The sequence below is a fragment of the Anas acuta genome, chromosome 1 (genome assembly GCF_963932015.1).
Source record: "Anas acuta chromosome 1, bAnaAcu1.1, whole genome shotgun sequence".
Lineage (NCBI taxonomy): Eukaryota > Metazoa > Chordata > Aves > Anseriformes > Anatidae > Anas > Anas acuta.
Genome location: NC_088979.1, coordinates 68,729,496 through 68,752,073, shown reverse-complemented (window position 1 = coordinate 68,752,073; position 22,578 = coordinate 68,729,496). Strand labels below are relative to the sequence as shown.

The following is a 22,578-nucleotide window of genomic DNA, read 5'->3' as shown; positions in this document are numbered from 1 at the left end:
GTGCTACTGTACTTACAAGATGAACTCAAAACAACGCAGAAACTTGTGAATTTTTTAATTAGCCTGGGATTTTTAATGTGATTATGCCATCAACATACTTTAAAGGCCACAGTATTTAACAAGGCATCACCTGATCTACACAGCTGAAATAGCTTCTGAAAGTCTTCCCTTATCAATTTAGAACTTAGAAAACAGAATTCTCATGCCAATATTTAATTTCCTTTTTTTTGTAAGAGATTGCATTTTCCAATAGCAGTCCAACAGAAAATTTTCAACCAGCCTTAATCATAATAATAGACCATCTAGAAAACAACATGCCTACAACAGTTAAGACTAGATTGTTCTCTAATGCATAATCCAATACATTCCTATTCATCTAATAATTAATACAGTAGGTGTAGATTACAAAGCAAATTAAAAACCTCACAATAGGCAGTTAATATACCTATCTCATCAGTATTTTTTTTCCCCATCAGTTACTAATAAGTTTTGATATTTACGTTGCAAAACACCTTCTGTGGTCATGGTGCTATTTCTTTGATGTGTTCCTATCTGCAATTTTGTCATCTTGTTTAAAGTTTCATCCCACTGGGGCATTGTTATAAGGTGTACATGACCTCATTTATCCCTTTTCATAACACAGCATGAAAATTACCCACAAGTCCCTCAATTCTAATCTGTAGAAAATTACTATGTGTTAATTCAAAATGTAACATTCACATATTTTCCATCAATGTAAATAAAGGAACAACACATGAAGAACCCAACTGAATAATAAGCACAAGCCCTGCCACTCTCCACAAGATCTCTTGCTGCCAAGCAATTTTCACTGCCAATTCTGTTGTGCCAGTTTGTGAGACTGATTTAAAGATTAATTTTTTTTTTTTGACTGGCAGATTATGGCAGAAGATGCAGAGGTACAGTGAAAGAATAGAGAGCTTTGCAGGGTCTGGTGGCCTTAGCCATGAACACTCTGAAATCTCCTTGAGCCTGACTCCTATTTGACTGAGCACTCTGATCACATTTCTAACCAAACAATGTCTTTGTCTAACTGAAAGGCCTACATTTTACCTCAAAAACCTTCTTAACTTGGTTTAATTTGGATACTTTTTCCCCACAGTTCAGGACAAAAGAGGCATCAGATGTCCTCCTCATCATGCTGTGGCTGCTGTGTTCTCACACCAGGTGGCAGTGCCAGAATTGTCCCCTCCCTTCAAAGCAGAATTGGGATTACAAGGGAGGCTGCCAATTTTGTTTCTGTACCTCCTAGTATGCATGTGCTTCCCAATACAGAGGAAATGAAACCACTGTCCTCTTGCACTCCCTGCACCAGCTCACACTGCAGAACTTGTTGCCCAAAGCACTAATTTTCAGATTTTGTAGCAGGCAGGACCCCTTTTCTCAGGTGAATTCAAAAATATTCTCTCATAAAAATCACATTGAAGACACCAAAATATTAGGATCTGAAAAATGTGGGATTGTGTCTGCATTATGATAGGAGAAATTTGATCAGCAAGAGATAACTCCAGAGAGTATGGATCTTTCTTTGGTGACACACTGAGTTCACTAATATTTTGGAAGGAAAGAACAGTTTCGGGAGAGTTGAAAGTGTCAACTTATTTCATTTGACATATTCAAAATTAAAGATTTCAGCTCTGAAATATTTCAGTTGAACATTTTAAAAATTAAATCTTTAAAATTTTAACTTCAAAGATATATTTTTATTTTATTTTATTAAGGTTTAACCATAATTATTGCAAGTAAAAATATTTTAAATATCCTGGAAGTAACATTTTCTTAAACATATTATTTTAGGTGGATCTAAAATGAACATTTTACTTTTCTTCCAAGCTTTACTGAAATAGTTGTGTCAATTAGTCTTTAATTCAACTTCTTTGCCCCTTTGTATGTGCCACTAGTGAGACCACATCTTGAGTACCGTGTTCAGGTTTGAGCCTCTTACTACAAGAAGAATATAGAGTTACTTGAGCATGTGCAGAGAAGAGCAACAAAGCTGGTGAAGGGACTAGAAAGGGACAAGATATAAGGAGCAGCTAAGGGAAATGAGGAGGTTTAATCTGGTGCAGAGGAGGCCTCATCGCTCTCTATTGGTACCTGAAAGGAGGCTGCAGCAAAAAGGATGTTGGTTTCTTTTCTCAAGTGACAAGTGATAGAAAGTAAGGAAATGGTGTCAAGTTTTGCCAGAGGAGGTTTAGATTGGGTATCAGGAAGAAATTTATCATGGAGAGGGCAGTCTAGCACTGGAACGGGCTTCCCAGAGAAGTGATGGAGTCCCCATCCCTGGAGGTATTTAAGAGACATCTTTGTGGTGCTTAGGGACATGGTTTAGTGGTGGACTTGGTACAGTTAGGTTGGATCTGATGACCTTAAGGGTCTTCTTCAACCCAGATGATTCTATGATTCTTCCCGATTTTTGGTCTTTCTACTTCATGCCATGGGCAGCCCACCTAAAATTCATTACAGTGTCAGTAACATGTGAAACTTGCTGTCGTATGAAGTAAGACATAGCTATTTATCCTGGTACAAGTAGCACATAGTCAGGAGCAAGCTGATGATTCTTGTTGTTCAGTATTTTTCCTGTATTTTTGTCTAAGAGACAGATTCAATTTGAGAACGACTACTTTCAGTATTACTCATTGCCATTAGATAGTAAGCAATTGACTTCAGGAGACCATCATGCCCTTTCAGTAACAGTCCCTTTTATCCACAGATACTGACATCTGCTCTTACAATGGCTGGGTTACTTACATCACAGGAGGTAGGTATGTGTGGTTCAATGGGAGTTTCAACCTGTTAAATAACAGCTGTTATGTTCAACTCCAGTGCTGGGTGACTTTCTTTTTCAATTTATTTAAAAAATATAATATTTTTTATGGAAAAAATGACACATCTGATTGAACAGTATTTCACACCTAAGATTTACCTAACTTTCAGAGTGGACTATGACTGTTCACAATGGTACTTTCAGTGATAAGTAATATTTCTTGTATATAGCCTAATTACTTCTAGCACTCTAAATGTATCATTTTAGAAAATATCAGACTTGGAGTTTTCAGTGTTTCCAGAGGAAAACACAACCTCTACTATTCAGCCTACAACACAACTATGAATATATTATCTATAGAAATATCTGTTTTCTTTCATTTCATCAGCATACCAAATGGCAGTAAATTACCTTAAATTCTTGACCTTGTGGCATCAAGCCATCCATGCTAATCAAATTTCTATCAAATGTATTTAACCTGACAATTTGCTCTAGGGTATGTGAAAATATCCATTCTGCAGCAGAGCAAGACTCCAAGAGAACAAGGAGGGTTTTCAGTGGGTGCTAGTAAGTCAGCAAGGAAAACAGAATGGGAAAAAGACAACCCCAACAACCAAATGACACTTCTGTGTTACAGCTGTCCAAGCTCTGGTAATATAAAACTCAGGAGCTGTTCAGCCTAAGACCTCCATTCACACTCCCCCTCCCAATAATTTATTTGTGTGCCTTTATGTTCTGCCTTTTTTTGGCCTGATAGTTGTTTTGTATGTTCTGTTGTAGCTATTCATATCTTCCAAAGGTTTATGATTTATATTCTAATGTATCAAAGAGAGCACCTTGAACATTTTTTTTTTCATAAGACTGGCACTTACATGCATTTGTAAAAAGAAATCAAGAAAAAAAATGTTGAATTTATTTCTTTAAGAGCCATGTAGGAAGTATCCATGTAATACCTCCTGTTTACTTTCACCAAACATATTTAATGGCTATTCCAGTTAATACAAATGATTGGTACCTTGATGTTTTACTCAAAGGCTTAAACATACATATTTACAAAGTGTACCACTAATTTTAACTCCAGTAATGGAAACATGGATAAGTAATAAATGCATTTTTTGCTGTTTGGGAGGTAAATTTACTATAACAGAAAGCCAAATTGTCATGACAACCTGTGAGAGTCTGTGGATTTTGTTTTATTTCCCTTTTATTATTGGAATAATTGAAGTCATGTTACCACATCTTCTCACATCACCACCATAGCTTTTATAACTGACAGGTTGAAAATAGTTAAACTTAATTCTTCATGCTCATACTGCTTCACTTTCTCTGGAGACAAACTGGTTTGCACAGAAGCCTCTACCAAACTGCTGGAGTAATGGTCAAGACTAGAAACATCACCAGGCTGGATAGATGTGTGCAGTCACAAGGTAGGAGAGAAAAATGGTGTCAAGTGGCACTTGAAGAACATCTGCTATAGGAATCAGTCCTGATGAAAAATCAGCAACTTCCATAATATGAGAATTGATAATATATTCATGCCTACTAGTGCATACTGACTCTAATCTTGATTTCCCCAGTGCTGTTGCTGTTTTGGGCATCTCTGATCAATGCTTGATTTCTTTGTGTTACCTTCTTTTCTGTGATAATGAATCTATTTTAGCAAGGGTATAGAAGGGAGGAAGACAGCAGAAAAGGGGTCATATCAAAAAGGACACAGACAACTGAAGGAACAAACTTCCATCCAAAAAATCTTTTATTGGAAATGTCCTCCTGAAATTAATAAAAATGAGAGACATGGAAAGATAAAGAAAAAAAAAAAAAGGAAGGAAAAAAAGGAAAAAAAAGTCCTTTGACTTTTCAGACATCGATTTTTTTTTTTTTTTTTTTTTTTACTGCTGGTTCTTCTCACTTAGTATTCAAATATAACACAGGCAGACCCTGCTTGTAGCAGAAAGAATAATGAAACAAGGAAACTCATCTCTTCTTCCTAGCCTTAGAAAAATTTATATGCCCAGAGTGAGCAATGAGGAGTTAATGAAAGCAGCAGCAAAGCTGAAAATGTAGGGGGAGCAGGCAAGAAATGAAGAACCAGTTCGGTTAAGTATCTGCCAGGAGGCTGATGCTTATGACTGGAGTATATATTTGAAAAACATAGCTGGATTCTGGGAATGTTCTGCTTTTCCAGGGTGGTAGAGATACACTTGAAGTCAGGAGAAAGTGTGATCTGACAGACAAGCTGTCGCCATCAACTACTACTCAGTTTACACCACAGACATGGAGGGTGTGTGGTAGATTGAACTGCTGCTGATTAACATACTCCAGCGAGAGAAGGATACCCTGACACAATTAGATGCAGGCCATTTGAGATAGCCCTTTACACCTTGCAGCCAGCTGCTTCCATACACACTTTGCTTCCTTGGATGCAAAATTCTTCTTCAGGCTAATCGGGAGACCTGTGTCAACACTGCCTTGGACAGACAAAGAGGATAATGAAGTCCAGAAATGCAACTTTCTCTGGTACCATGCTATGGATGGCAAATCAGATGCTGTCTGAGCTTTTTTCTTGCTATCTGTCTTCTAAATGCTTCCTCATTGGAAAGCAAACTGCATTTAAAATCCTAAATTCTCGGTGTTTCAGAGGTAGGGGTTTCACAGTGATCTAATCCTGTATCTGTCTGATGTTTGTCCTCAAAAGGTGTATGTGCTTTTAACTAGAAGAATCCTTCAGGTTCCCCCATTAAAAATGACATTACCTTAGATTTCATGACTTCATGCACTTATTAAGCAAAATTGTATCACAGAAAGTGCAAAGTTCTATTTCAACTTGTTTAAGGTAGAATAAAATAAAAATAAGGGGTATAGAAGCTTCATTATGTCTTTTCAGAATGATTATTAGGGTAGGGAGAAGTAGGGTAAGAGAACTGAGACATTTCTTTGTGTTTACTTAGGACCTATAGGAAAAAAAAAAAAAAAAAAAAAAAAAAAAAACACGGTTTAATGCAAATTGAGTTCTCTGTTCACAAATGAAGGTGATTAGCTTTTTTTTTTTTTTTTTCTCGCTGATTTAAAAATAAAAAAGAAAAATGATAAGAATGATGAGGCATTTCAAAAGGTAGCTATAATAAAAAAGACAGACAGGGATGCTGTAAAGATGGCTTTAAAACCTGAAGTGATTTATTTCAGCAGTTACAGATAATTGCACTTCAGTGATAACTACAGTAACTATAAATGTTATTCTTTGCCCTATTTTCTTGCATTGGTAATTGACACCTTATTAACTGTACATTAGCTCATGAAAAAATCGACCAACATAATTATAACTGTAGAATAATGGATCTAAAACTGCCCTGATTACATCTCTTAAGAAGAGAGAAAGATTTTATACTAAAAATGTATTTTAATATGATTGTGATATCACTTTGGCAAAGAAATAAAGGATCCAGTCACTATCATCAACAGTAACGCTTAATTACCCTTTTACCCTGGACTAATTCTGTTTTTTGAGAGAAGTGCTAGAACACTAATACAATTTACTGGTATATTACATAGTAGCTTAACTTTTGGGAGGAAGTTGTGGCATCAATGCATCTTTTGGGCCTTCAAAAGAAAAGACAAGTGTTGCTGTCAGCAAAGGAAGTCCCAAAAGAAGGATTTTCTGTTAACTAGATCTTGCAGGAGGTAAACAAACATTTTCCTCATTTCTTGCAACTCATAGACAAATTCTAATCTCACCTCAGAGAAAACAGCAAAGCTAATAAAAGGTGAAAATGAGAAGGGAAAGAAGGAAGAAGAATGAACAAGACTAGACTGAGAAAAGAAACAAGTTTTCCATTGAAGATGTTTTGAGATGTGGCTTTTCTGCTTGCTACTTTCTGAAACAATCACAGTTTTCTTTTAAAATCAAACAGATAGTTCTCATCTATGAGTGCTATGATTTGGTCACAAACAGCCCCAGTAGTGAGAAATCATATTCAATCATATCATAGGTGGAATAGTTTGAGATCATATTTAGAAATTATGGCAATTCTATTTCAACATCACATCTTTGCACGTCTTTATGCCTAACAAACATTTTTCCTTTTAATTCATTTGAAATTGGTACCAAGAGTGATTTGTTTTGGAAAACTTTTTTTTTTTTCTATTGTCTTGCAAATGACTTCACCACCACCCCCCCAAAAAAAAAACACAAACAGTTTCATCATCATCATCCAGCCAGCTTCGTCATCATCATCCAGCCTATCTTAATGTTTTGTTATGCGTTTTTATTTATATACTTGTTTTTACTGCTTGTTAACAGTTTTATTTGGAAGGCAATTTTCAGAAGCCTCACATACAGCAAATGCTATTGCCTATCTCTTTGCACTGCTCTGGCTAGCAGATTATCTCACAAATTATTCCACTGATAATTAGTACACCTGCTAAATGTTCAGATTTGTCTAATTTAGCTATATTGCAACTCTGTTCTTATCATTAATGGCAGATGGGATCATCTTGCTCCTGGCTTACTGGATATAAATTGCACCTTTTCTAAGGAGCATTCTTGTATAGATCTATATACTAAGGGCATATATAGAAATCTTGCTTAGCCATATGCATTTCATGCTTTTTATGGAATAGATGCTTCACCCCAACCTCATGTTCTATAGCGTACAGAACAATGTGAAGATTTTACCTTTAGTTTTCTGCCACTGTCTTGCACAGAAAAATTCAAGTCCTGAAATTGTTTTTCCTAGTCTGAGTTCTCTCCTGATCTGAATTTTTCTGGAATATATATTTGTTCTATTCTCCATGTATTTAGATGCTTTCTGATTATTACAAAGGTGCCAGAAAGAAATGGAATTTCATTTTCTCACCATGTGCACTGATTTTTCCTTACTCACATAGCTATTTCATAGTCTTGCCTTTTCTCCTCTCCTTAATCTGTATTTAACGGGGCCTACAATATTGTCTGAGTGATGCTGAGATTTCAAGAGCTGTATGCTACTACTGAGAGATCAGCCTTATTATTGTACTGCTAAATGTATACATTGAGTTCCATAGTAGAAAACAAACAGTGCAAAATGAATATTCTAGCAGCTACATTTTTGAGATTAGGTGATTACATGAACTCGAATGAGAAAACAAAAAAACAGTTCTCTATAGAGCTTGTAAGTGACTGTCAAATAATATTATGATGTATGCAGGATTTTCTCATGTTTCCAGAGGAGGTTCAGACTAGATATTAGGAAAAGTCTTTTTGCCATGAGGGTGGTCAAACACTGGAACAGGCTTCCTAGCAAGGTGCATTACACACAGCCCATAAATGCTCATTATCAACTTCAACTACTTTGGATATTATAAGCTAGAAGCTTTTATAAGCTACTGTACTATTACTAAGCTACTTGTAGTTATGCATTTTAATGGCAATAGTTAACTTTATCTTCAGTATAGTACTGCTAAGATTTAGCTAAGACTATCCTAATGAGAAAGACAACATTGTTTACTTCATCCATTGCTTTGTTAGACAAATTGCTGGGAAAACGTGTTTTGTATCATCTGAAATCATATAATGAATAAGCTAAGATTCCGTCAGGGAGTCAAAACTCCAGTAATGTAAACAAGATGGTCATAAAGAGCTAAGAAAATTAAAAAATAAAAATGCACCTGTAAAGTTTTCTGTTTTTTACTGCAAACGGGGGAAAAGGAGATAATTTACTTACAGGCTTCTTCCTTTCATTTGCAAGTAAACTATATATATAAACTTTTTATTTCAATATTCGATATGCGGATCTTTTTAACACTGAGCATTCATTTTATGTTTCTCACATGAAGAAGAAAGCATTCAAAGATCATACTAAACACGCATAATCCTGATATTCCAACTGCTAATCAATTATAAGTAAGTTTATATGAATGCAACCAGACAAAGGGTATCTATTAACAATTTGATAACACAATATTATGATTAGAAGTGTAGTTTATCAACATGTAAATATAAGTGAATAAGCTATTCCTTGTAAAAAGTAAATAGAAATAACTGGCAAGGAATATCCTACATTTCTTAAGAGAGGGAAGAATATTTTGTATTCTCAAACAAAATAATAATAATAATTGGGTAAGTATAGTTAAAAACAAATGACATTCACTGTTTGAAAGTAGCTGCTAAGATGAAATAGTAATAGCATCCACAGAAGTAATAACATCCACCTATTTACCAATTCTTGGGGTAGAAATACACGGCAACCTATGCACATTTTCGCCTGTACATAAATTTTCTATTCTATTTCAATTACAAAAATAATTGTAGTTATATATTAAGTTTAAATAGTCCACAGGGTTTGTGACTAGCCTGTCCAATATATTTCAACACCCATGGAACCAGATATCAATAATGTTTTTATTTATTTATTTATTTATTTATTTATTTTTTTTCTGAATTGCCATGAAACCCATTTCAGACTTCACTGGAAAACCACTGGAATACCAGAAAAGCCTATGAGCTTCCAGAAGCCTTCAGAAATGTGCAGTGCTTCATCAATGGAAGCAGGTTATGACTGAAGATTTCCATGCAAGACTATCAAGTCTTCAAGCATTCTCAGAATGTGTCACAAATGGTTAATAAAAGGTAATTAATTTGGGCACCAGAATGCTCAAAACTGAAAATGCAGCATCTTTTTCCAGTGTCATTTCACAGAACAAAATGACAGTTTACAGTATAAACTACATTAAAAAGAAAAAAAAAAAAAAAAACAGGCATGAGATTAGGTGAGTTTATCTTTTCAAAGATTTTTGAAGTACTTTTGCAGTTGTTGAAAAAATCCACCACCACCACCAAAAACAAATAATAAAAAACATCCAAATAACCAACAATAACGAAAAGGGGAGAGAAAAAAAAAAAAAAAAAAGAGAGAGAGGAAAACCAACCATATTTTTTTTTTTTCACTAAAAGACTCATTATTTCTCTTTCTGTTTTACATCACAATCTAATTTAACACGTGGAACAGTTATTTACATCTAGGTTCTTCCACTCAGATGTTTTCAGTCTAACAGCTCTTTACAAAGAAACAAAGAAAAAAACTTTATTCATGTGGTTGTTATCATTCTATAGGTAGATTTATCAGCATTTACACACTTTTTTTAGTCATTGGCACACATGTCAACTTTCATACAAAATGAAAAAAATATATATATAGCAGTCTAAAGTAAGGCAACAAAGATTCCTGTTATTTGTAATAGAAATATTATTTGTAGCTTGTTTCAGTTTCAGCTCCCTGGAACTTGTCTGCACTTTACTGGCATAGCATGCAAGAGTAGGCAACTAATGATACATGTTAACAAACTTTTGGAATCCCATAATGCTTACAGAAAGAGTAGTTTCTGTAAAGGCTATGGCTAAGATCTAATAACAGCTCATTAGAAATTATCTGATGAAATGAAGTTTCACACAAACAGGATACTTTGTTGATTCTGATATATTTATATTCACACTCCATTAAATTAGGAAGAGTACTGCACACTGTTTTTCTTTAGACATCAGCAACAGTGTTATGATGAATTAGTATATACATTAATTTTGAATTCACGAAATACAACCTGCATCTTCTCTGGTAATATTTATGGGTGCCTTGGTTTGGAAATTTACTTTCCAAGCATCTCAGGGTTGTTGCTTCTCCATTTAATGCCTTTCTTTCCCAAAATCTAATATATATCTCATCTCACTCACTGACGGAAATTATATGATACTCCTGTGTAGTGCACCATCCCATGTCCTTTCCTCACATTTTGAGGTACACATTGATCACAGCAACATTACTGTGATGAGTCCGTGTACCACAGTGACTGTAAATCTCATTATATTATACTATACTATAGGATAAATTCTGAGTCTCTTGATAGCTTCTTTCTCAATTTTTGGTCCCAGACACTAATCAATTGATCAGTATGTACTCACTCAGTCAGTGGCATTCCAATACGTAAAGGAGGGCTACAGGAAAGTCAGGGAGGGACTCTATCACGGAGTATAGTGACAGGACAAGGAGCAATGGCTTTAAACTAAAAGAGGGTAGGTTTAGATTAGATATGAGTAGAAAATTCTTTACTACGAGGCAGTGGAACAGGTTGTCCAGAGAAGCTGTGGATGCCCCATCTCTGGAACTGTTTAAAGCCAGGTTGGTTGGGGCTTTGGGCAACCTGATCTGGTGGGAAGTGTCCCTGCCCATGTCGGGGGGTTGAAACTGGGCGATCTGTAAGGTCCCTTTCAACGCAAACCATTTTGTGGTTCTATGATTCTATTATTATTGCTCTAAAATTGAAGGACTGTGGTGGAGCTAAGGCTGAAGAAGCCAACTCACCAATACTTTTGCCTAATAAAATGAAGAGATCAGATGTCATCCATGTTTTGGCTGGGATAGAGTTAATTTTCTTCATAGCAGTTGGTATGATGCTGTGTTTTGGATTTAGGATGAGCAATTAAAACTCACTCAAGTTTTAATTGTTTCAGAGCAGTTCTTACACAGAACCAAGCACTTTTCAGCTTCTCGTGATGCCCTGCCAGTGAGATATCAGCCCAAATGGATATCCCATACCATACAGCATCATGTTAAGCAGTAAAACTGGGGTGAGTTGGCCAGAAGAGCTGCCATTGCTCAGGGACTGGCAAGGCATCTCTTGGCTGGTGGTGAGCAATTGTATTACACATCACTTGCTTTGTTTATTCTTTTTTATATTATATATATTTTTTCCTTTTATTTCCTCTTTTTTATTTTTCTTTAGTATTTAACTGTCTTTATCTCAACCCATGAGTTCTTGTACTCTTCTTTTTGATTCTCTCATCCCTCTGCAGGGGACAGGGAGCGAGCGAGTAGCTGTGCAGCGTTTATCTGCCTGCCAGATTAAACCACAATAGCTGTACTTCCTTCATGCTGTTCATTTTTGCATGTGGTGCAGTATTCCTCAGTTCTTAAGTCCATATAAAGCATTGCTCATAGTTAACTCAGAAGTATTGAATTGTTCTTCAGTAACTTCTCTGAGAACAAAATAAATCTAAGTACCATCTACAGGTAGTTTTTTCTGCTTCATTTTCCCCTGAAGCTAAAGTGACCGTGTTGTATAGCAGCACACCACACAACTGACTTCAACAGCTCTGAATCCCCCAGAAGCTGTGGTCCCCCAAGTCCTTCCAGACCACCAGACATCCTTCTCAGCTCATAAAAAAACAAAATGTTGTGACTACAGAGGTGCTCCAAGCTATGCCAGAAAATCCCTTCCTCGCCTTTTGTGGCACTGGGAGCCTGGCAGGCCTGCCCCAGGCAAAGGTGCTTTCTGGCCCTAGTTAATTCACATACCTGCCTTTCTTACAGCTGGTAAAAAGGCAAGGATACCACTTTCACAAAGCAGCTGCCAGGTGTTGTCAGAATCATTTGTTTTTGCAAAATATGTGCCCATGTTTCTGAAAGAAAATATTATCTGTATATCCAGCTCATGGGAAACCCTTTTTAAGAAATGTTTGTGTGTGTCTGTGTTTGTATTTAGACCAAAAAATAAATGAATCTCATTACAGAACAATGAGATTCTTTGTGCAAGATCCTATTTGTGAAAATCCTTTTTTTTTTTTTTTTTTTTTTTTTTTGTAGACATTTGGGATAGGTTGAATCTCTGTTTCTCCCCAGGCTCTCAATTGCTCTGTACTCTTGTTAATCCTCACATCCTGACTCTAACCTGAACACCTATCTTCTGAAAAGTGCACAGCTGCCATTTCATGGCTATTCCAGACCCAGTATAAATCATACTGACAAGTATTAGTAGGAAAAAAAAAAAAAGTCAGAAAATCAAAAGCTCAGCAATTTTTGCTTCATGTGTCTCTGGGCCAAGTTACAGTACTTAAATCTTTTTTAGCATGGTTCACTTAGGAAATGAGGCTTATGTAATTATACTCCTTGTGTATGTTTGTGTCTGCCCTTGCTTCAATAACTTTGGCACCCATTGATGGATTTTAGTGAAATTTGACAGAAGAAGGTAAACCTTACAGTTGATGTATTCTGTAAATAAAAGATCACAAACAGGGAAGACAGTTCTTAATAATGCCCCCAAAGGAGGAAAAGGCTGCAGACTTATTAAGGATCAGAGAAAGGCCACAAACACTCATCCTTAAGTTGCATGCCCTTAAGATACCAGTCTTCATTAGCTTCACTGTTCCTGCAGTCACAAATTTGGCTGATGGGAATGCCATGCTACTCCGACGGGTTTAGAGGACTCGTTCTGCAAAGAAGAGGAGGGGGAAAGAGCACCTGCTCTTAGAAATATAAATGTGGACTCATCCAGTCCCAACCCATGTTGCAGAGCTCAACATCTCAATTTTCAGTCTCCACACATCTCCTGACCGTGTCTGTAGCATATCGGTTCCCTTGTGTTGCATTCATCTAAGTTTTTCCAGCAGTGCTACTTGTTTTACCATCCCTCCCAAGGGATCTTCTCCTACTACCACACAGTGATTTGGCAGATGGTGTGTCTAATTCAGATTTAACCTGCTCAAATGGCTTTGGCCAGGGACATGGATAAGTAAGAGACTGCATCCTTCAACCTATCGGCAGGAAGGTGACTTCCTGGACACTGCTTTCTGCTTTTCAGCAAGCATAGGTTTTTCAACTGTAATTGATGACCTTGCCTTGAAGTTCTATTGTTTCATGCCACATGTATTCATGCGCATATTCAAAATGTGCCCCACCCAGATCACCACTGACACCAGATCTTTTCCATTTACATTATCTTACCCTTTTTAACTTCTGTCTTTATCTCAAATTTTAGTCATGGACTATCTTTCCAGCCTATTGCACTGCCTTTCCTTGAAAGTATTTTGTAAGAGAAATATGTTTTAATTATCTCTTTCCCCCCAGCTGTTTCCTACTCTTCCTGATAATTTAAAATGCAGAGCAAGTGATCTTCGTTCTGTCTGTCTGCTCATTGAGGACAGATTGCTGAAGATGCTAGAGGCAGCAATCATTCAAAATGTTGCCAGGATGGGAAGCCAAACTCCAAAAAACATGGCATGTCCTATGGCTGAGAGGATTCACTGAAACACGGAATAAAGCAATTCGGATGTAATGGGCTCAGATGGTGGGTCTAAGTCTTTAAATCTTGTACAAGCTTTCCAGGACTCTGGCACAGACAAAAGAGTCATCAGAAACATGCACACTGCTGCCCCAGAAAGCAGACTGTTGCTGACTATGTCTGTCCTAGTGTTACCTCTCTTCACTCGCCAGGAGGAGGCTTTTAAATAAAGGAAATAAAGATAGCAAGAATGAATGCACAAGTGAAGGAGGAGAGCAAGAAGAACCCTATAGCCCAAACTATGCTCCTTGACTTATACTTGCATGCTGGAACACGCAGAAGAATAGCATGTGAGACAGGCACAGAAGACAACATTTGTTTCATCTTTCAAATTGAATCCCACTGAGAAAGGAACCAGATAACGTTCAAAGTGAAATCTGAATATCTTGAAAACTTGAAATAATCTGTTACAAGATTCCCAGATAAAGAAAGGATACAATTTTGTGAACATGAGAGCTGTATATCTTGAATAATAGACCAGTTATTCAGGCTTGACTCTACGAACAATGAAAACCATGTTTCTCAGTTAAGGGAAGGAGAACCGCCCACTCATTACAGCAGCATATCTATCTGTACGAGTCTCCCTGTCCTAATTGTCAACGGTTTCCTGTTTCCTTTGAAAGGGGTCACCTAAGCCCAGGGCTGCTTGTACAGAGTCAAGCAGTCCCCACACCTTTCATAGAAATTAGACCATCTGTAATGAAACCATCTGTCTGTATGTGATAAATCCTGATCTTTTCTGCAAAAAGTTTCCCATGTCTGCTAATTTGGCAACATAAATAAACACATACATAGAATAATAACCATCCAGTCTTCTCAGCTGGTTTGGCAGAAGAAATTTTCAAACAAAACAACAGTAACAGTAAGGCTATCACACTGCAAAGCAGGCAGTGCAGCAGCACTCACAGAATCAAAGGAATCCTCATCATTATTGACAAATAACACTGACAGTGGTCCCATGGACTTCCATGAACCAAGTTGTGTGATAGGTAAGGAGTGAAAATGTAGCTGAAGTCCAAGAGTCCAAGTCCATCTACTTCAGCACGGTTAGACAATTTGAGCAGCATGCAAAACCAGGTACTGAACCTCAGAATAGACAGAGATTTTCCTACAGTAGGTTAGGATAAGAGAATCATCTCCAGAAAATACTATATCCATCTTCAATTTATTTATTTATTTATTTTATTTTTATTTTTTAAAGGGATATATAACTTACACTGGATCAATCTTCAGCTTACCACCCCCATATCTGGATGAAAAGACTCAGAGAAATGGCATAGCGAGGAGAAAAATGAGAGAGAGAAATCACCTATGCTTTTCAGTGGCAGAGAGAAGATAGGATTCTCTCTATGCTTCACTTACCTTGCTGAGGACATGAGGGTGGCACCCACTATTTAAAGTTTTTACTGGCAAGTAAGTTTTTACTTCAGTATCCTCTTCTGCTGATCACTCTGTACACACTGCCATTTGCTCCACAGAGCTTCCTATTGTGATACTCAACTATTTCGAGCCTCTAAGCCATTGTATTATTAAAAGAAAAGTATATATTTCTCATGTTTCTAGAGGTGCTAATTAGCATGCTGGAGATGTTAATTAGCTGAAGTGCTCCTCACTTCAGAACAACAGGACGGCACATGTGAGAGGACACCATGCAAACATCCTCCCTTTATGTGAAAAACTGGTCATAGCTTTTTTTTGTTCCTTGTAGCCCAGCCTTCTGATGCATGGAGACCCCTTGGTCTGCTTCTCTTTAAAAATGTCATCCAGTTTCTGAGCAATTACTTCAAGCTTATATTTCCCCTTACTTTTTGATGAGATTAAGATATGGGTGAGAGTTATTTTTAGGAGGTTATAATAGCTACAGATGCTTTGAAGAGATCATTTCATGAGGCATGTTTCCTCTACAACTGTACAGAAGTCAAGAGAATTTTAAGAGTGAAAAGTCACTTTTCCAGACTCAGCATCTCATAATGAGATGGCACCTGCTGCTCATCTATATTATAATGAAGCAAAGCCAAGCCCTTTAAAGCTGGCTACATTTTGAAACCATTCTGAGTTATGACATATGGAGAGGTAGATGTTGATGCTGCAGCAAAGGCTGACTAGCAGATTGCTTCAACAATGTGCTATGGGTAACTGAAGTTATTATGAAGTAAATTTTAATGACCAAAGGGGCCTTAAAGTCTCACCTTTAAAGTAGACTGCCATAGCAGAGTTTGTATAAACCATGAGGAGATAAGAGCTGAAGGGAAAAATTCATTTGTCAGTCACACTGCCAGGTGCGTTTTTGTATTAAAAAAGTACTGCTAGATATTTTTTATCAAGAAACAAACAACAACACAAATACAAAGCCAACCAAACAAAAACCCTGATCATTTTAAAAGCAGTGGGTGCTTGTTTTTAACTATCACAGGAAATGTGAACTATCCTGTGTATTTCTTGCATCCTTTCTAAATGTGACAGTGTAATTAGAAAAATTTCAGGGAAGTGCAGCTGCAAAGCTAAACTTGTCCTGTGGCTGAAGTGCACAGACAAAGTTAGAACTCTGGCAGTGATGATGGAGCTCATCCTCAGGAGGTTTTTAAGACTTACTTGGGGTTTGACATGTGATACAGAGAAAGAAGCATGTTACTGTGCTGTTACAGAGCAAAGACCAAGAAGTCACCATGATTCTGTTCCCAGATCTTTTTGCCTGAGGAGGCAGTCATATATGCTTCTGGTTGAGACTCTGCTGTTTCTCACACATTAGCTCTGTTGGTGGGTGAGAAGGCAAAGTAGAGCCCTCACCTGCTCCCTGTTCCTGGGGTAGAATGCAGAAACGTTGCCACCCTGAATTTGTTCTCCCTCTCCCTTCTTTCCTAACTGTACAGGCAACTCGCCCAGGGGCACAAGGAGCCTGACATCAATCTCAGTCTGGATCACCATGAAAGTCATATGTTCAGTCTCCATTCCCAGAAGCTGCAATAGGTCTCCTACATACATACAGTTGCCTGATGCACTGGAAGCCCACACACACATCCAAATTACACCATCCTGATCTTTACGGTTGCTGAAAAATGAAAAATGCAGCTGAAGTTAGACACTATGGTAGCTGGTATTTATGACATACACAGCTTGAGCTCAGACCTCAGAAGTCCCTTCCATGGGACTATAAAATGAACATTTGCAAGAAGAGGGAGTTAGTAGAACAGCAGTACTGAAGATATGTATGACACCAAATTAGTATGTCAACAAAGTGCACAGACTACATGTAACAGGCTGCTCTAATAATTTTTCTGTATCCTTATATCCTTCCATTGTGCATAATTCTTTAGTTTGTACCTCACTGCATATCAGTCTGGACTACTATGTTTTAAAAACTAATAAGAATAGCACTTCTGTAAATCTTCAAAAATTAGTGCTTTTCTCAAACAGATAGGAACTTAAAGACTCATAGAATAGTGTTCTGAGTCAAAAAGTTCTTTTCTGCAGTTTTTTTTTTATTTTATCAATCTTTACTTTTGAGAAAAAAAACATGAGGGGGCAATGCAGAAGCATGGTAATAAATTCAGAAACTCTATCAAATTTGGAAGGATTATCACTGCTTGCATAACAGCTTGTTTCAATAGGATGTCAGATATTGTTTTAAATGAATAGCCTGGCATTGTGGCTAGGTGTGATTCAAGACATTCAAGTTTCTAGGCGATCTGAGAGAGATTTTTTCTATTCTTCTTGCAATGTACTGTCAAATTAACAATTTTTCAAGATAAAAACATATTTCTGTAATGGAGAAGCAGATATTTTATGTCTATGTGGCTGAAGTTCTGATGTTGCTCAAGTTTTCTCACATCTGGCAGGACCCTGATGCAGTAAATCTGAGCCTAGGAGTCTTGCCACAGTATGCCTGTTAAGGCAGGGCTGGAGATGGTCATCCTTGGGACAGAACAGCTTTTCTCTGAGGAAGTGCCAATCCCATTCACTTCCAATGTGAACACTGTCATTCTGCCACAGGGAATAATGCAGGTACACAAGCTCTTTTCCTCTAGGAGATTCAGGTGTGCAGCAGAAATATAAGATGTTAAAATCCATGTTGCCAAGAATCTTAATTCATTTATCCATCTCATATCTACCCTACTACTCAGGGATGATAATCTGAAACATTTCACCACGAGCTTATTAAGTATCTGCGATCCCCTGCAACAACTCTTAAGAACTGACCGGTGGATCCCTTTCACTTCTTGGGTCTGTACCAGCACAACACACACCAGGTGGAAGACACTGAGTTACACAGTCAGTTTTCTAGAGTCTAAATTAAAGCTGTAACAGCTTTTGGAAAAGGTCTGGTAAGATCAGTGAAAACCTTGCTCTCCAAAGGGCTGCAGCAGTCAGAAAATAAATACAAATCAAGTGAAATGTAAGAACTAACAAGAATGGGAAAGACAGTCTGAAAATGTAACAATTCCTTTGCAAAGTACACTGTCACCTGAAATACGGTACTCATCTCCAGCTGTCCTATTAAAAAAAAAAAAAGAAGAGGCAGCTAAGAGGTGAATGATTGGAATGGCTGGACTGAGAAACCTTTGTATGAAAAGAGATTGAAAAGTTTGGGACAGTTTACTTTAGGAAAAAATAATAATAAAGGACTAAGAGGTGTTGACAACAGCTTTCAAAATAACGGATGACATCTAGAAGGTGGCACGAGTGCTTCTAGATGTGTCCCCACAGACTACAAAAAGGAGGAAACATGCTATTAAAGTCAGAGTGCAGAAAATTAAAAAGAAATATATAACTATTTTTCAATGAAGTACACAATCGGCCAATAAAGTTTATTGTCCAGTGACAGTTATTATCAAAACTATCATTATAAAACTCCAAAGACACTAAACAAGCCTGCAGTTAATCAAGAGACCAGGATGTATGGAATAGGAATTTAAGAAAAATGAAATAGGCTCAGGAAAGTTATAAACCCTCTTTTCTTTTCAGCACACATCTTGACCTGTACCTGAGAGCATCAGGAAGCTCCCCTCTTGGGAGGAATGATGGGTCCCCCCTGGGGAGAGGAAGGCAGAAGGGTTACCATAGGTGCTGCTAGGAAATCTGCCAGTGTCAATGGAGGGTCTTTTCTTCCTTATCAGATTGCCTGTGTTGGCAGTTCCTCTCAGCTCGAGGTGCATAAAATACTACAGAAGTGCAGAAATCACCAGTCTTGTCCTCTTGTCACCTGGTTTACCTTGGACAAGTCTCTGGCTGCAGGGTAATTGTCTGGGAAGGCATGGATACCCAGCATAGGCCTGACTCAGATCTGTGCAGAATCCACAAGCTTCACATTGGCAGATTCTCATATTAACTAATTATTTAATTCTCTCTCTCAGTTTCTCAAAAACGTCAGGTGTTATCTGTTGCTCGAACATGAGGCTGGACTAGACATAAGAGATGTAATGGTCTGTTTTGATCTAGTAGTTCTTGTGCTTCTGACAGAGTACTTATGTTAATAAAATGCTCTGCTTCTGCTGTCCTTGCACACCCAGGAGGTGTGAGCCAAGATAATTTTCTTCCTTGCAATATTGAGCAGAGCTAAAAGGGTGAGTCCTTTTCCAAAATAGCTTGGAGACACATTCATTATTTTAGTGTTCTTCACACTTTGCTGATAATGCATTTCTTGTTTATGTCTGGGAAGCAAATATACTCCCTTTTGTCATCAGTCTTAGATCCTGCTACACTTCTGCTGAGCTCTCTACCCTGGACACCATTCCACTGGTTATGTTGTAAATCATTTCTTTGCCTCAGGACCTTATATTTGCAAGGTCAATTGCCACTGAAATTATGATTACTATAAAGCTGCTATGCACAAAGAGGCTGACAATCACAGTGCCCTTGAGCAGTGACTGTAGGAGGTGGCTACCATCCCACTTTCTGCACCAGACAAAACTATAGTTAACCATTATAATGTTCACTCTTCGGTAGGGTCCCAGAGAGGGAAAACTGAAGAGCAGTCCTGTGATTTCATTGCTGGTATTAATATTAAACAAAAATATATTCAGAAAGGTCTTCAAAATTTGAGCTTTTACAGACATCATATTGATCCTGGCTCATAAATTTACTTCTTAGATAATCTAAATAAAAGTCCCCTTACTGCACATTTTCATATTTATAGCTGGAACCCAAGACTAAATTCCTGATCTGCTACAGAAGAACAGAGTCTAATTTTTACTTTATGAATATAAATCTAAACAAAGTAGAGGAATAAGACTTCCTTATAGGAAAAATTCATAAGGTAACTCTGTTTCTGAACTGACACTGGATCATATTTGGGTAATGTCTGCTGAACCCTAGGTCTCAGGAGAGCAGAGAGACAAAGCCAACAAGCACCAGTACCCAGTGGCATGGGAGACCTGTGTGGAACCTCCTCCCCATTTCGGACAGAGACCAGCAGGGGAGGCAATTCAGAGGAGAAGTGACAGCTGCATGTCATCCTGGAAGACCAACAGTCATGAGAAGTACTGAGGACTCTGGTGTCTCCAGCTACATCAGCTACACTGCACTGCTCATCCCAGAGGGTCACTGGTTTCCCAGTGTCCTGTTGCACATTTGAGATGATCCTTTGAAATGTTCCAAAGTCCTGTTGTTACACTAAGCATGTTTTCAGGTCCATACACTTTGCTAGTCTCTTGACATTCAAGCTTATAACCTTGAATATGTCAATTTGTTTGACTATTATTGAACTTGCCAACAGTTCATCCTATTCTTAAGAAACCAGACATCCAAAACCAGATGTCATATTCCACTAGTACTTGAGGTGGGACTATCCAATAAAGGACAAGCATTTCACAACCTCCTCCTAGCTGGTGCTGGGAACACAAAGGGGCAACAGCACTTGTGCAAACACAGGCACCTCTAATCTCCACCTAGGTGTTCTTTCTGGGCAATGCCATTTTCCAGACACCTAGCTAAATGGCTCCATTTTCTCCAGAGTGGGTAAATATTTTAGGATAGAGCCCATTTCTAACCATATCAATTCAAAAGGACTGTAAGACATCACCAAAAAGTTAGTAAGATCCCTTAATACGTTCCTCAATCCTGTGTTCCACCACAAACTGCACCAGCACTGGTGTTGTTCACCAATTGGGAGCTGGTGGTTTATAGCATGTTTGCACCTACAGTAATTCAAAGGAGGAGCTATTACTGCTGATGCTTTATTTACAGGGCAAACCTGCAGATCCTTCAACCTGCAAGTTCCCTGGGAAGGCTAAGTAAATTCTACATTTTGGCTCAGAAGGAATTAAAACCAGACAAGGGTTTTGCCAAGGGCCACTCTGCAAACTTCACAAGAGAATTTTGGATGCATGGGACTACATTAAGGAAAGCAAATGACATCTGTCCTGCTTCTCTCTCTGTGTTAATTTCAGAGCAAAAGGATTCTGTAATAATGAAAAAATATTGATAGCCTTTCCTCAGTAATGAATTCAAAGTTTACAGAACACAGCAGGGACTCTGGCATAGCAACATCGCATTCCTTAAGAAACATGGTTATTACAAAAGTATTAAATTATTTTTCAATAAAATATTTCACTTGCATAAACACATAAAGCAGCTGGAAAGAAAAATCAAATTCTATTTCTGTTTTTAAGCCCCAGTGATAACTGGTTTCCTTCAGATTCCAGAAGATAGATAAATTTAAAGACAGGCTTGCACGCAGCCATGCTTTCTGCTATCCTCTCATCGAGAGCTCAGGAATGCCGTATTGAAGATAAAATTTAATTTTCATGAGAGGACAGGATGACTCAGGGAGCTGATAATGGCACGTAGAGCCTTTCGCCTTTGTAAGCTACTGGTTCAAGTAAAGGTCAAACTGTGGCTGATCTTTGCTCCCCTTTGATGATAGCTGGGTACATGGTCTGTGACAGAGTTGCTCCTCCCCAGTTACTTTTTATGCCTTCACAGCTGGCACAGTACAAATTGTTTTATCTGCCAAATACTGCAGAGATATGGGGATGGTAGTGGTGGTGAGGAGGCCAACAACTTCTTTGTCATTGCTGAATGTTTGGCCTTCTTCCTTCTGATCAAGTTGGAAAATTTATATTTGGCAGCAGAATGAAGATTCACTACTCATCCTGGATGATTTCTGTGACTGGCAGAGAATTTAATTCTCCAGTGTTTTCAGCCCAAGAGCTTTCAGGAGGATTTGAAATCAATTTTAAACCAATTTCTCCTTCCTCCTCCCCCAACACAATGAATATTCATATATACAAAAAGAAAAAAAAAAAAGACTAAAAATATCTCCACCTTCCTACACGTGAGCTTCCCTTTGAATGACTATTGATCAGTGAATTTATAAGTGAACTGTATATTATTTAGCACTGACCAGATATAAGAGGGGAAAAATAGACATGTTCTTTCAAAATCAAAAGGTTCTTGTCATTCTGGCACACAGTCTGGCACAAAGGGGAAGAAAAGGCACTGAAAAGGTGCATCTCCCAGAAACTGAATGAAACCCAGTGACAGTTCTTCCTCGGAAGCTATTGCTACCTTACCATCCTGGTATGGAAATGAAATATTATCTGGAGTTGTATTTATACATGCTCACAGGGAATACAGGAGAGTAGCTAATGTCTTTCCAAAGGAGAGAAAAGCTTACTCCATCAGTGGAGTCTGCTAATATTTTTATATTATTTTCTGTCTGAAACCTTCAAAAGGAGGATATGATGTTAAGAACACTTTTCTCAACTGTG

The 22,578-nt window shown here is 37.7% G+C and overlaps 1 protein-coding gene across 2 annotated transcripts in view; it reads right to left on the bottom strand.

Moving 5' to 3' along the window:
* The window catches only part of GABRG3 (gamma-aminobutyric acid type A receptor subunit gamma3), a 332,908-nt gene that overhangs the window by 50,310 nt on the left and 260,020 nt on the right, over positions 1-22,578 (bottom strand). The window lies entirely within an intron of this gene.